General features: G+C 39.8%; 1 long non-coding RNA gene across 1 annotated transcript in view; it reads left to right on the plus strand.

The window, feature by feature from the left end:
• Nucleotides 1-489: 489 nt before the first annotated feature.
• The window catches only part of LOC146768406 (uncharacterized), a 28,346-nt gene continuing 15,679 nt past the window's right edge, over nt 490-13,156 (plus strand). Inside the window, exons 1-3 of the long non-coding RNA XR_014952931.1 lie at nt 490-800; nt 3,146-3,279; nt 4,373-4,473. This is a non-coding gene — a long non-coding RNA (uncharacterized LOC146768406). The remainder of the gene's footprint in view (nt 801-3,145; nt 3,280-4,372; nt 4,474-13,156) is intronic.

Consider the following 13,156-nt stretch of genomic DNA (forward strand, 5'->3'; position numbering starts at 1 on the left):
TTAATTTTATTTTATTTTTACATTTATTTCTTTAAGGAAGAAGCGTGATTTCTCTAAGCCTATGCAGCGCTTCATGGGTCATTATGGCTTAATGCAATTAACGTAACCTTTTGTAACCCAATATCAAGTACTTCCAGGACAAATCTTTAAACAGATCACTAATCGTAAAACAAGTTACGGTGTCTGGAGTGAAAACTAAGCTATTCGCTATTCCCGCTGATACTGTCAGCTTTTCGTCATTCCCCCTTTCTCTTCTCTCTAGCTCTCGCATCTTGGGTTTATGGGGTTTTTTGAAACGCTTTTTTATTTTTAATTTTTTTTTTTCTCTTTATGTCTCTCTTTTAAGCCACTAAAATCCAGCGCTGGGGTTTTACGGTTTTCGTCGAGGAAGACCGTCGGGAATCCGCTGCAGGAGGAGCAGAGGGGCGCGCTGGGGGCAGGGAATTTGCGCGCAGAGATGAGGGAGCATCCCCAGCCGGGACCGAGCCGGGTCCCACGGCCGCCGCTCCGGGGGCCCGAGCTGGGCCGGGGCCGCGGCGGCCTCCGGGGGCGGAGGGACATCCATCAGCAGCGGCCAATCAAGCGGAGTGCCCTCCCCCCGGACTAATTGCTTTTGCTTTTCTTTCAATTAGGGCCGGCGCTTCCCGGCGCGCTGCCCTCAGCCGGAGCCGGGCTGGGAGCGCTGGGCTGAGGGCGGCGGAGGAGCCGTAACGCGTTAACACGAGTGCTGCATTCGCAGGCACATCTATCCCCCCCGCCAGCCCTTGTAAAGCTTTCTGCAGCACGCACAAACGCAACAGGTTTGGCTGTGAAATTTATGTTTGATTTAACGGCGAGAAGCGCTTCCTGGCCTGCTCTTTCCTTCCCTTTTCTTTCCTTCCCGCCGTGCCTTTTGGGAGTAAATTCCGGCAGGATATTTAAATTTGGTTCAAATGTCACACGGATCATTTATAGGTAGTTGAAGGTAGAGTCACCACTTTACCTTAAATTTGCGCTAATTGTTGCATGTCTATGAATATATTTATGTGACTGTTACGTAGATCGTGTCCATGTGAGCAACACCAACAGAGGCCCGGTTCAGTGATGTGGCACCCACCACAAAAAACAACAAAAAATTCCTGTGAGTAAATTATACCGGAATTCTGGTTCAGGGGAGTTACACCCCACTACTCAGAATATTAGATTCTGTTTGGATAGATTACTTAATCTACCACCCACCATCTCTCTACTTAAATTTTCTCAATCATGTGCAAAATTGCTCTTGTCCTAATTTCATTTTTACATCCAAGTTCTTGTTTGTATTCTGTTACCCCCGAGGAAAGAGAATTGCTCTAATAATGCAGGAAAATATTTTCTACTCTCACAGTGTACTTGTGCATTCTGCTACATTTTATGAAGACCTCTCTATAATGTGTTATCTTTTACTGTTTTGCATTGGAATTTAGCATGTCAGAAACAGGAATTAGGTCTACATATTAATCATAACAATGTATTTTCCAAAAAGGATTTAATAAATGTAATATTTGAAAGGTCCTGGTTGTAAGTTTCAGAGAAAAAAAAAATCACTTTAGCTTATCTGTCTTTGGAGAGACTGACAGATTTTAAAAGAAATCTTGCAGAATGCACAATGCATTCACCTTGTCTAGTTTAATAGAGGCAGAAAATGATTAGAGTGTGTTTTAATACTTGCTGTACATGTGATGTAAGAAGCCAAGCCTCAGAACAGTTTAAATGTTGATATACCCAGCTTGAAAAAGCTTGTCAAATAAATCAAACCGTTCTGGGGGCAAACCCATGTTGTTTTTAAACCACAGAGTGGGGCAGTGGGCGTGGTTACTCCCATGGTTGAATGGTGAATGTATAGATTTAAAATACATTTCGCCACACTGGTTTTCAGAGGATTGTTTTGGCCTCGTATTCCAATACCATGAGCCAAAACTCTGGTCAATGTTTTGACAACAGAGCCAGGAAAAACAAAAAAGGCTTACCCTCTGAAAAAGAAATGAAGATGTAGTGAAGGAAAACAGTAGTCTCTCTGCCACTGCCTTACTCAATCCATATGTGGACTTAAACACAGGAAATACCCACCATTCACCGCAATCAAGCCAGGGGCTTGTGCATCAGAAAGTGCCTTGTGGAACTAATTGTAGTTTATTAAGATTGTCATTGACATAGAAAAGCATTTTGAAATTTGAAGTCAGGACATTTAAAGAATACAGAAAAAAAGATAATCTGCTGCATGAGTGTTAATTTTTAAAGAAATGCATTTACCACAACACTGCAATCTTACAATGTGCATTTATTATGGAATTTTACATTAATTAACATTTTGTGATGTTTGTGATATTAAACTCTTTATGCTTACTCTTAATCCACAGTTCTTCTGGTGCAGGGTTTGTTTCAGGATAATTTCAGAGTGGAACAAAATCTAAACTTCACCAATTTAAAAAGAAAATAAAGAAAAAGCATGGTACCTTTCATATAGGCAAAGTTTACACAGAAAACAAATAATAGTTTCTATATATATATATTTTTTTTTTGTCATTTTACAAACTTATATGGAAACTTGTCCTTGCCAACAAGTATTTGGCGAAGTGTTTATTTCAGGACGCTTGTGCCAGATATATTTCCTTGTGAGGTTTTGGTGATGCTTCTCCTGACTGCATATATTTTTTTAATTATTATTTTGTTGTACTGTTGCATTTAGATTTTTAGTGTGGTGAATTACTATTAGACCTGACAAAACAGTACTTTGATTGCCAGCAATTAAATTCAACCTCTGGGTAATTTTCACTGAATTTATGTTCCTCTGAACACCTGTGATCTTTGCCTGATGATTTTGCTTCCTAGTGCTTTACCTCGAATCAGGAGACTGTTTGTGCTTCCAGTGGTGCAGCCTTTTTCATACACTACTGTACTGTGGGTCAAGTCACTTGGCCTTCCAGACACACTGGGAAGTGTCTGAGGGTACAATGCGTTTTCCACAGTTTTCAATCCATTTGAAATTCAATTCTCCACACTAGCCACACAGTAACTATGGCAGGACTAGGGAAAGGCAATTTCAGTGCTTCAAATGGTGTCTCTGCCTGAAATAATTTTGGTCTTGTTTCTTGTCTCTGATCCTTCTTTTTTTTTCTTAATCCAGATTTCATTAAAAATTGCTATTCAAAATCTCCTGTCTTTTAAAGAATTTCAAGAGCAAACCTGTCCACAGAGAGCAAGAGTTGCAGCTGTCATTTCTACACATTGAAATACAACTGAATGAGATTTGGAATACAGGTAACTACAGCTCCCAAAGCTACATGTTCAAGCCTTACTTTTCCCTGAAATGATTTTAACCCACTATGTAAAATGTAATGTCAGTGGATGCTTGATCTTTTTTGCCATTTCTTAAAAGCCCATTTTATCTTGGCTGATTCACAATCTAGACTGAGTTATAGGATGCTTGAGGGTCACCATTCAAATTTCTTTCTGTTTCTAGTGCTAAAAATCTTTGAGTACCCCAGATCTACCTCCAGGGTTCGTCCACAGGTATATGGCCACCTCCTAATCCCAGTTATTTTTCTACCTTAAGCAGCAGCCTTATCCTGATATTTTGCAACTTTTGCAGATTTGAGTTTAGATTTTATGAACCATTCCTTGCATTTTATGTGGTCTGTTGAGGGAAAAAGTGGGGAGAAAATCTGTGTGTAAATACAAAAAAAAGGGATGAATTTGCAGGCATGAGTCAAGTCTGATTGTAATGTAAACACTACTGATTATTGTGTTGGTAGATGTCTACACCAAAGTGCATTTGGAGCACAATAATCCATATGATATATTCAGAAAGTAACCAAATATGTAAGAAATCAAGAACAGACAAAACCATTATTTCCCTATAAAGTTGTTCATTCTCCATACATATGATTCTTAACTTTTTTCAGTGTGAAACAGTGCATACACAAAAAGCTGATCTGAAGAAAACTCTTAGCTACATCCATTCAACCAGCAACATTCCTGTGGGAACAAAAAAGAGAATAAAAGTTTGGCATCTTGAGACCTGGACTATGGACAGATGCACTGTCATTAATTTTTAGAAGTGAGAACAAGGGACTATGGGCACTAAGATCATATTCTGAGAGTTTGTATTATTGATTTTGGAGTGACAGCAAGCAAAAAACACCCCTGAAGGTCAATGTAATTAGATTTCTAAGTCATCAGTATTTTTCCTGATGAAATGAACATTAGACTGATGTGTATTGAAGGCAGTGAAATTTAAATGTTTTGGCTTCACTTTCTTAGCAGCAGTTTCCTTGGTCATTTGCCCATTACAGGTCTCTGCAAAGCCAGTGTTTATACTGATCCATTTTCTTTTGCTTTTTTTTCGCCATAGACATTTAAATGTATAAAATTCTGTAAGGACACAAGGACAGCAAAACAATAGAGAGATACTAAATCAGAAGAAGAAAGTAAAGAAATACAGGAGGTGGTGAGGTAAGAGGAAAGACAGGGATAAATGTGTATGGGGGTAAATATCTTCCTTGAAAATGACGCTTCTGAAAACTATAAATTACAACATATAGAACATCAAAACCTTTACTAGATGCATCTGCATCTCATCCACAACATGCTGATCTGGTGTGTTGCACCTCTGTAACATTCAATCTGAGCCATGGAGCAGGCATGGTAAAGAGAGCACAGGTTTGTAATGAAGAGGCAGTACCCAAATTAAAACTAGTGTGAAAGTATGAACTCAGGGGAAGGTAATATTCTCACAAACAGTAATTGATGTTTATTTATGGCATCAGAACATCAAAAGCAGTCAGGGCTGTCCTGAGCCTACTCCATATTGGTTTTAGCATTAGTATTTGGCATAATTATACATTATCAAGTATATAGGACTTGAATTTCATTCCAAGCCCTACTACTGTCAGTTATGCCCATGCACCAGCCTTTAAGCCTGGTTACTTTAAATAAAGGCTTTTAACTCCCCAAAAATTTAAGTAATTTCACTGATGAGTAGCGTGAGTGTGATGGTGCAGACTATTGAAGAGTCCCTTTAGTTTGTAAAGACAAAGTAAGAGTTGGGAACCTAGAGTATGAATTAGACAAGACTGCTGAAGACAGCAGGCTTTTTCTTATGGGCCATTGCAGAGTTATTAAAATAGCCATGGAAGTAAGTATTACATCTAAATCATTTAGGCAGTCTTGGGAAACATACTGTTTCAGCTGATGTAAACAGATGTTGTTCTATCAATGTGCTCCTCCTATCAATGTGCTTCTATGGATATAAGCTCCAGCTATGGGCTTATATCCATAATAATCCACACACTGGATAGTGGTCTTCCCCCACTGCCCAAATGGCTTCCTAGAGTGTTGTCCATCCTTTTAGGAGTTGAGAAATACAGACCTCAAAGTGTATGTACTCTGAATTGAAGAAAATGCAGATGTAATTGTGTATGAAAATGCATTCCTAGACCAAAACAAAAAGAATCCATTTATATCTGTTACTCTCTGTTTTTAGTGGGGGAAAAAAAGGTATTACTTGACATATTTAATTTTCTAATATTTCAGAATAAATGGCCTGGAAAAATCCAAACACTGTTATTTTTAGTCCAGTTTTCTCTCACTCTCTCCCTCCTACTACCCCTTCATCACCCCAGAAAAATTCAGGCCAATTTCAACCACATTTGAGAAAGGAGGAGAAATCCCAAACATTATTAAGTTTCAATAACTGCCATGAAAATTTGTGGTTGGATAGCAGAGAAGAAGGATATTTGTTCTTCCAGGTAACTTGGCCCCTCTTTGGAAAAGTCAGCTTTGCTTCTGCCTGGCAATGCCTGGGTGCACACAAATGCCCATGGCCATGCATTAGCCAGCTCACCCAGGGCTCTGGGGCAGCTTCAGGCTGTTCTCTCTCTTGCCAAAAGGGATTATCAGGTGGGGACGTGAGAGATCAATAGGGTTAGTACAGTAGGAACGTGCAGAGGGTATGAAGACACAAACATGCAGGGGCTCAGGCTCTGTTATCTACTCACAGAACAGCTTGTTTCTTAAATATACCTAAGGTAGTTATTACATTCTTCCCTAGACATTGAGTCTCATGTTTATAAAGTATAATCCTTGGACAATTTATCACTTTCAATAAATACTAGCATTCAATCTTCATGCCATGGCTTTTTCAATGAAGTAATTTAATTGAAACAAGATCTGTGATATTTTTACACCAATGTGTACAACGTTAGGGTTTTGTTTAGAAGACAACATGCTAAACTTTACAACCACAAAATACTTATGTTAGCTTTACTTAAGTTACTAAAGTTAGCTTCCTATTATTTTGTATCTGTATTTTAACTATTTTCAAATTTAGAAGCAATTGATGTATCACCATTTTTAATCCAATGAAGAGTGTCTAAGAAATTACATGCTCAAAAAAAGTAAAAAGAGGAGTCCTGGTAGACATACAAGTTTAAGCTTTTAAGTACTTTTTGCCTATAGCTTTTGATTTCAGTACAAGAAATCTGGAGCTGGCTTGGGAGAGTTGGTGTGGATCTGTTCCTCAATCACCCAGATCAAGTTCCTCACTTGATCACTCAGAGGGTGGATGATCTCTCTGGGAGCTGGAATCCACAGGTTCTCTATACAGGCCAGAGAGAAGTCAAGAGAATTTTGTGCTAGGAGTCCTGACTTGCAGTCTGGAGCAATTTCTCTTGCTCTGCTGTGTGGGAGCTGGAGTGACCTGACCCCCAGCTTAGACACTACCCTTAAGTGCCTTCAGGTGCCTGGTGTAGAGAGCCTATGTGGAAAAGGAGCTCGTTCATGATCCTACTCTCAGCCTGAGATAAACAGCCATAACAATATAAGAAAGGGTTTTGTTGCGCCCCAAGATGTACCTAAAGCAACAAAATTTCTCTGCGAGAGAAGGAAATTAAGATCCTCAGCTAGCTTAGCAGCCATGCAACTTGCCATCACATCTCCTCCCAGACCGGGGCAGAGGGGCAGAGGTGGCATGGCCAAATGCAGAGAGGACTGAGAGGTTCTCTCATGGGCTCTGTCATTTTCTATCTCCTCTTCATTCCCTGTCTCAGGGGCTGCCTTTTCATATGCCTTTTTCCACACCAGCTTTGCTGGAGCATTTTCATGTTCCTCAAGGGAGGATATCTTGCAGCATATCTTGCTGCTTCTGATCTGCGGTCACTCACTCCTTTGGTCAACTGAGTTGTTCCCAGCTCTGATTTCCTAATGCTTCTGGAGCCACTCTACTTCCTCTTTTCTCTGCTCTTTTCACTTACTGCCTCTCCTCTTCCTCTCATGCTGTTTCAAGGCTTTCTTCTTCCATTGCTTCCTTTCTCGTTTTCTAGCTCACTCCTTGGAAACTTAAATAATTTTCATGACTTTTTTTACCATCTCCAGGAGGGTGGCTACCAAGTCTGAATTTCTGTTCTTGACAACATCTTTCATTTTTGTCTCTGTAATTCTCATATTTCACCCCTCAAGTCTATCCAACATGCAATTGCCAACATTTTCTGGCTAGCTTACATATACATTTTCTCACTATTTAAGTGAAAGAAAAAATAGGGCAAACTTTGTGTCTTGTACCACAAGAATACAAAGGGGATACTTCTATTCTTGGTGGTGTACCAGGTAATAAAGATAAAGCTTACTTTATTCTGAAGTCAGACTAGACTATATATATTTATGTGTAGCTGCTATGGTGACACAACAAATCATTATCATTCACATGGAATAATCTGTCAAATATGCAGGGATTTAAATATTTTACCACTAAAATTTGACTGTGCTTTTCTTAGTTGAATGTTGAAAATTCTGTGTAGTTCTTAAAACAACACTTTCCCCTCCAATATATATTTTCCAAAGCTGTGTTATTGTAAATTACTATAAATGATCATCCTTTGTGTGGTAGAAAAGCTTGGCAATGGCAATTCTCATTCCTCCTGACCAGCCTTTGTTTGAACTGGCAGAGGACAACTGGGATCCTTCTGCTATGTGTGTTGTGCAGGAGGATAGAGAAGAGATGGAGGGACCTCTCTCCAGTGGTGGTTTGGATTGAAGTGAAGAGCCTTGCAAGGCTGACACTAGGAAGGTGACTCCTCTCCAGAGAAGAACTGAGCATATTTCCATCAAGTTTTGCAGACTGTGATGAGCCATGGGCAGGGTGCAGAGGCCAAGGACAGGAAAGTAAACACATGGAGAGGACGAGCAGATACCACGAGTCTAACAGTTGTCATTTTGCTGCTGCTCATGGGAGCTGTCTGCTGGTTCCAAAATTAAACAGCTGCAGTTACTTCTATACTATGCTAGAAACCAAAAAGCATAATAGAAGCTGTCCCTTTAAATGAGTGTGAGTTTCTGAAGACCATACTAATTTTATAGGTCTGATGTCCTTTAGCTACAGTGTCAATTCCTGGATGTGTGCAGCCAAATGACAGAGTGAAGAGATGTCACACATCATGTATTCTTGTGATACAATGAAGATGAGCAAAGAAAAGCAAAAGAAGACAAATCTATCCATGAATAAAGATGAGGAGTAGAAAACTAGAGCACACACTTCATTGGTATTAAGGTACAGACAGAAATATATTTTATTTTGTATGTATTTTTTTGGATGAGCATTAGAAACAATAAATCTTTTGTCTGAATTGAAAGCTCTTAATTTCAGCTGCCAAAAGGCCAAGATTTTTTTTTTTTTTTAAGATCTCAGAGACCTGGAAACAATAAACGTTTTGTTTCCTCAGATCCAGTGATGGAGAGCTGACATGCCAAAATCATTCTTCTGTTTAGTAAAGATTTATGCAACATTTGTCTTTTCTTTAGGGCTGTCAGTAGAACTAAATTACTAATATACTACATATCTCACCCACTTGTTTCAAAGATTAAGCCATATTTAATATCTTCTGGAAAACCTTGAAAATACGATGGCCTAAATTCTGGCCATGTATCTAATGTTTGTACCTAATCTAACATTGTGGAAATAAGTTTTGTAGCTGCTTCATACAGCCAAGAGGCTGCCTTACCTGCATATCCTCCATCATGCAGGACCAAGGACAATTGGAACAGGATGGGCAGAGGACTGTGGGCGTGTGATATGTATACATTGCCACTGCATTTAGCCAGAGTGGCTGAACACAATGACTTCATCCATCCTGGCATGCCTGAAGCGTGACCTCAGCTCACTTTGGCTTCAGTTTGTGTTGAAGATTCTTAGCAGGTGCTGGCAGCTCCGTGGATGTGACACAACATATATAGCTCTCTTCATCCAAGAGGCAGGATCAGTTTCATGCTGACCCTGCAAATTACATTTGCACTATGTGGAGTTGTCCTTTTGTTGTTGTAGCTTGGACGATCTAAGTTTACAACCGAGTCAAGGCTTGCAAGCAGAGCCTATCTTTTACTAGACCCAACTGGGGCAACAAAGCAAAAAAGCAGTCCATGAGCTTCAGCAGCAAAGGTCTGTCTTGTCCCTCTCTAATGGCAAACAGAAATACTGAAGGACCTGTGTTACTCTCCAGAGATGGGCCATCCCCTGCCACCTTATCATTATGCATGTAACTTTTTTCCATGCATCCTTAGGATATTTTCCTGTGTTAGACATTCATATAACAACACAGGACTCACGACTGTCAGGACTTCTTCCATGCATCTACTCAGACATTTTGCTTCAACTGAAGCCTTGACTTTCAGCAAACCACCCCATTCAGGATGTAGTGCTTCTCTGTGTGTCAGGAGATCTTAACCTGCTCTGAAATCCATTGCTGTGTTTTCATTCACATAGATGTCCTTCCATATTGCAAAATTAGTGCTGGTCACACATTATGTGTACAGTAGCAGGTAGTACAGGCTGGTATGAGCAGATCAGTGGACCACATCTGTTGATCCCAAGGGCTGGGCGTGTCAGAGAGGGTTTGCTTTGGTCTGGCTGGGACCTGTGCTACCTGTCAGCTATTGGAGTGAGTTAGGTACTGTTCTGGAGCATCTCTGGATTATTTTTATCCAAAACATATTTATGGAATGTGCTCTTAGGCCTCGCTGTGCTGTGAACCAAAGTGCAGTGAATGGGAACAACCGGAGGTTTGTTCAAAAATTCGCTTCTGCTCTGACCTGTAGCACTGCTGCAGATTCCTCAGGAGCTTACTGTGCTCTAGCATGGTGCAGCAGCACTTCCTCAGTTCAGCATTTTATTTCCTTTTCTCAGGGATGTAGACAGACACTTTTTCTTTCAGCACTTTTTCAAACAGCATTACAATAACAAGACAGAAGTTATGTGTATAAGTTATCTTTTAATTGAGTACATTCTAACACCACCAGGCAAATTTTATCCCTGGGGCTGGGTTACAGAGCCATACACTATCTATGACTGTGCGTGCAGAAACTTGACTAACCCAGGAGGTACTTTTTAGGAGGCGTCCTAGTCAGACAAAATATTTTTACTATCTATACAAAAGGAAATATTCTATTTTTAGTGTCTGGTGATGTAACCATAAGCTTTTAATAACAAACAAATGGATGTGGTGCATTTACTAAAACAAAACAAAACAAAACAAAACCACCAAACCAACAAACAAACCAACCAATTAAAAAACCCCAACGAAACAATACCCCCATCCCCTAAAAAAAAAAAATCAAGGAACCTTTTAGAAGCCTCCACTGAAAAGTTCAAGATGAGGAAGAGGTGTGAAAAATAAGGCTGACCATACTTACCCTAATAAGAGGTGTTTTAATTTTTTAGCGGAAAAAATATAGAAAGTACTGGAAGCAATTGTTTTAATAAATGTGAAGAAAGAACTAAGTGCCAAGAAACTCATTAACAGTTATTTTTTGTCTGTACTGCCACAGTTCAGTATGGCTTGCAGTCAGTTGGCCAAGAGCTTTCCTTCAAAAGCATCCCATTGATTGTGGACAGAAGATGCTGTTATATTCCAGCATGTGACTTTATTCAGACAGTTTTGTGAAAATAGTGCAAAACTTAACAGTGGGAAATGACATTAAAAATATGGGGTTTTTTTGAGTTTTTTTTATGGACAATATATTGACACCGTGAGCCCAAAGAAGAAATTTTGCAAGGATTGTGGTGATTTCATACTTTATTCTGAAGGCCTTCCCTGCACTCAGTTTTAGCTATGCACTGACTAGGCTGAATTGCAGGACTTGGCTTTAAGCACAGTTTCAGCTATAGGAAAGTTTGAAGCAGACAGAAAAAAAGTACAATGTGTGCCTGAATACATTGTAAAATAAGTAATGTAAACTATGAACATGGAAGAAGAAAACAGAAAGTAGACTTCCAATATCTTTATAAACCACAGAGTATGTCCTATAAGTAAGATAAAATCCTCTGTCTATGCCAAACATTACTCCATCTTAATGTTTCATTGCACTGTATCCATTTGCATGAGCCACCAACCCCCATTTATAGCTGTCCACTGGTCTAGACAGAAAAATCTTTGCACATCTATTCTTTTGGTGTATTTATCAGATTTCCAGGCCCATTTTCCTCATCTTTGCAACTCCTGTTCCTTCCTCACTCTTGTGCTGGCTGCAGCAGATTGCTGAGGTAGGTCCACATAACTAACCCTGTGGCATCAGGGTGCGCAGTTCACTCACTTGCCTTCCCTTTCTTTTAGCCCTCTTTGAAGTGACCCCCCTCCCCCCCCCCCCCAACCTTGTACTTAGTATGATATGGAAACTGGCTGCCTCTGCAGTGAATTTAAATTCTATATGGTACACACAGTACACTACTGCCTAGGAGCACAGGAAAATAACTCCCTCAGACTCCTGTGCTCCTGCTCCGTTAATAAAATGTGCATTCTTCGTGCAGCGTGTGCATTGTGTATCCAGCAAGCTTAAGACTGCACACTATGGAAGGCTTTGGGGACATAAGATTGCTCAAAAAGGCTTTAATAAAGCAGTTTTCTAACATGGCAGTTTTTGTTTATTTTCAGAGTTCAAGAACACAGTGCTTTGGTAGTTCTGCAGTTCCGGATGTGTAAGGTATTTAAAAATCAGTTCCAGAAACCAAAGCAGTTCTATCCAAGGTACATCAAGGGCTAGATTCCAGCCACACATTCAGTATAAATAATGTAAAACCATCAGTCACATTTTATAGTAAGCAAAGTAAAATTGAAGAAGTAAAGACAAGCTAATAAAATAATTAATATTAGTGGAAAATAACTGGTATAAAGTAACAAATACGTTTCTGTAGACATACCACTTAACTCTAAAAAAATATATACATACATATATGATGGCTACAAATGAGCTTGTGATTTTCTTCCAAAAGTATCTGAGCAGGAAGTAAAACATTTTCCCAGTGGATGAAATAACATTCATTTTTGCCAATCTAAGCAAGGCAGATTTAAATTTTATGTGTGTCCAACTGCTTGTTCCCCCTCAGCTAATAACCTGCCTGCTGGAAGCATTTCAAATGAAAAGGAGTTCACAGTTCCTAAGCCCAGCTCTGAATATATCTGCCATGCATGTAAACAAGTAAACCATTATGTTTCTTGTTGAGATAAAGAATACCATGATAAGTGGGGACTTTTACCAAACAAAGGGCTTCCTATTGCGAGTGTGGATAATCTTCCAGAAAACCCTGTGTTTTGGCAAATCACACCAGATTAATCTATTAGGCATCTCCTTTCATCATCAAATTTCCGCTGCCTATCACAGTGGCTGCCTTATCAAGCACCCTTTACTCAATAGCAGGCCCATTCCTAGGATTTCAGGTGCTGGCCTTCCGAGCTCAGAAAACAGGTGTCCCCACTGTTTTCAGGCAGGAAAGGTCCCTGCACAGAAGCCTGGGAAAGGGCAGGGGTATCAGCCGCTGTTCTACCTGAAGGAACAGGTAACAGGAAACTGTTGATTCAATGGGCTGACTTAATTGGCAAGCATTAGTCAGCACTGAGTGTTTTTTGTGAATTAAAAATCCTCGTAAGAATCTTTACTGACAAAAGTTTTGGAAAGGGGGAAGATATGTGCCCAGAAATGCCCTCCCAGGAGAAGTCGGTTCTTGTAACTATTTTAAGTGCTGCATTCTCTTGATGTAGTACAGAAAATATGAGCTAGGAGCAGAGGGCAGTGTTAAGCTTTACCTGGTTATATGTAGTGCCTGAGCCGTTAGGAAAATTACCTGTATTCAGGAGGAAATGGATTTCAAATCTCA

Source organism: Lonchura striata, chromosome 2 (genome assembly GCF_050655825.1).
Source record: "Lonchura striata isolate lonStrDom1 chromosome 2, ASM5065582v1, whole genome shotgun sequence".
Lineage (NCBI taxonomy): Eukaryota > Metazoa > Chordata > Aves > Passeriformes > Estrildidae > Lonchura > Lonchura striata.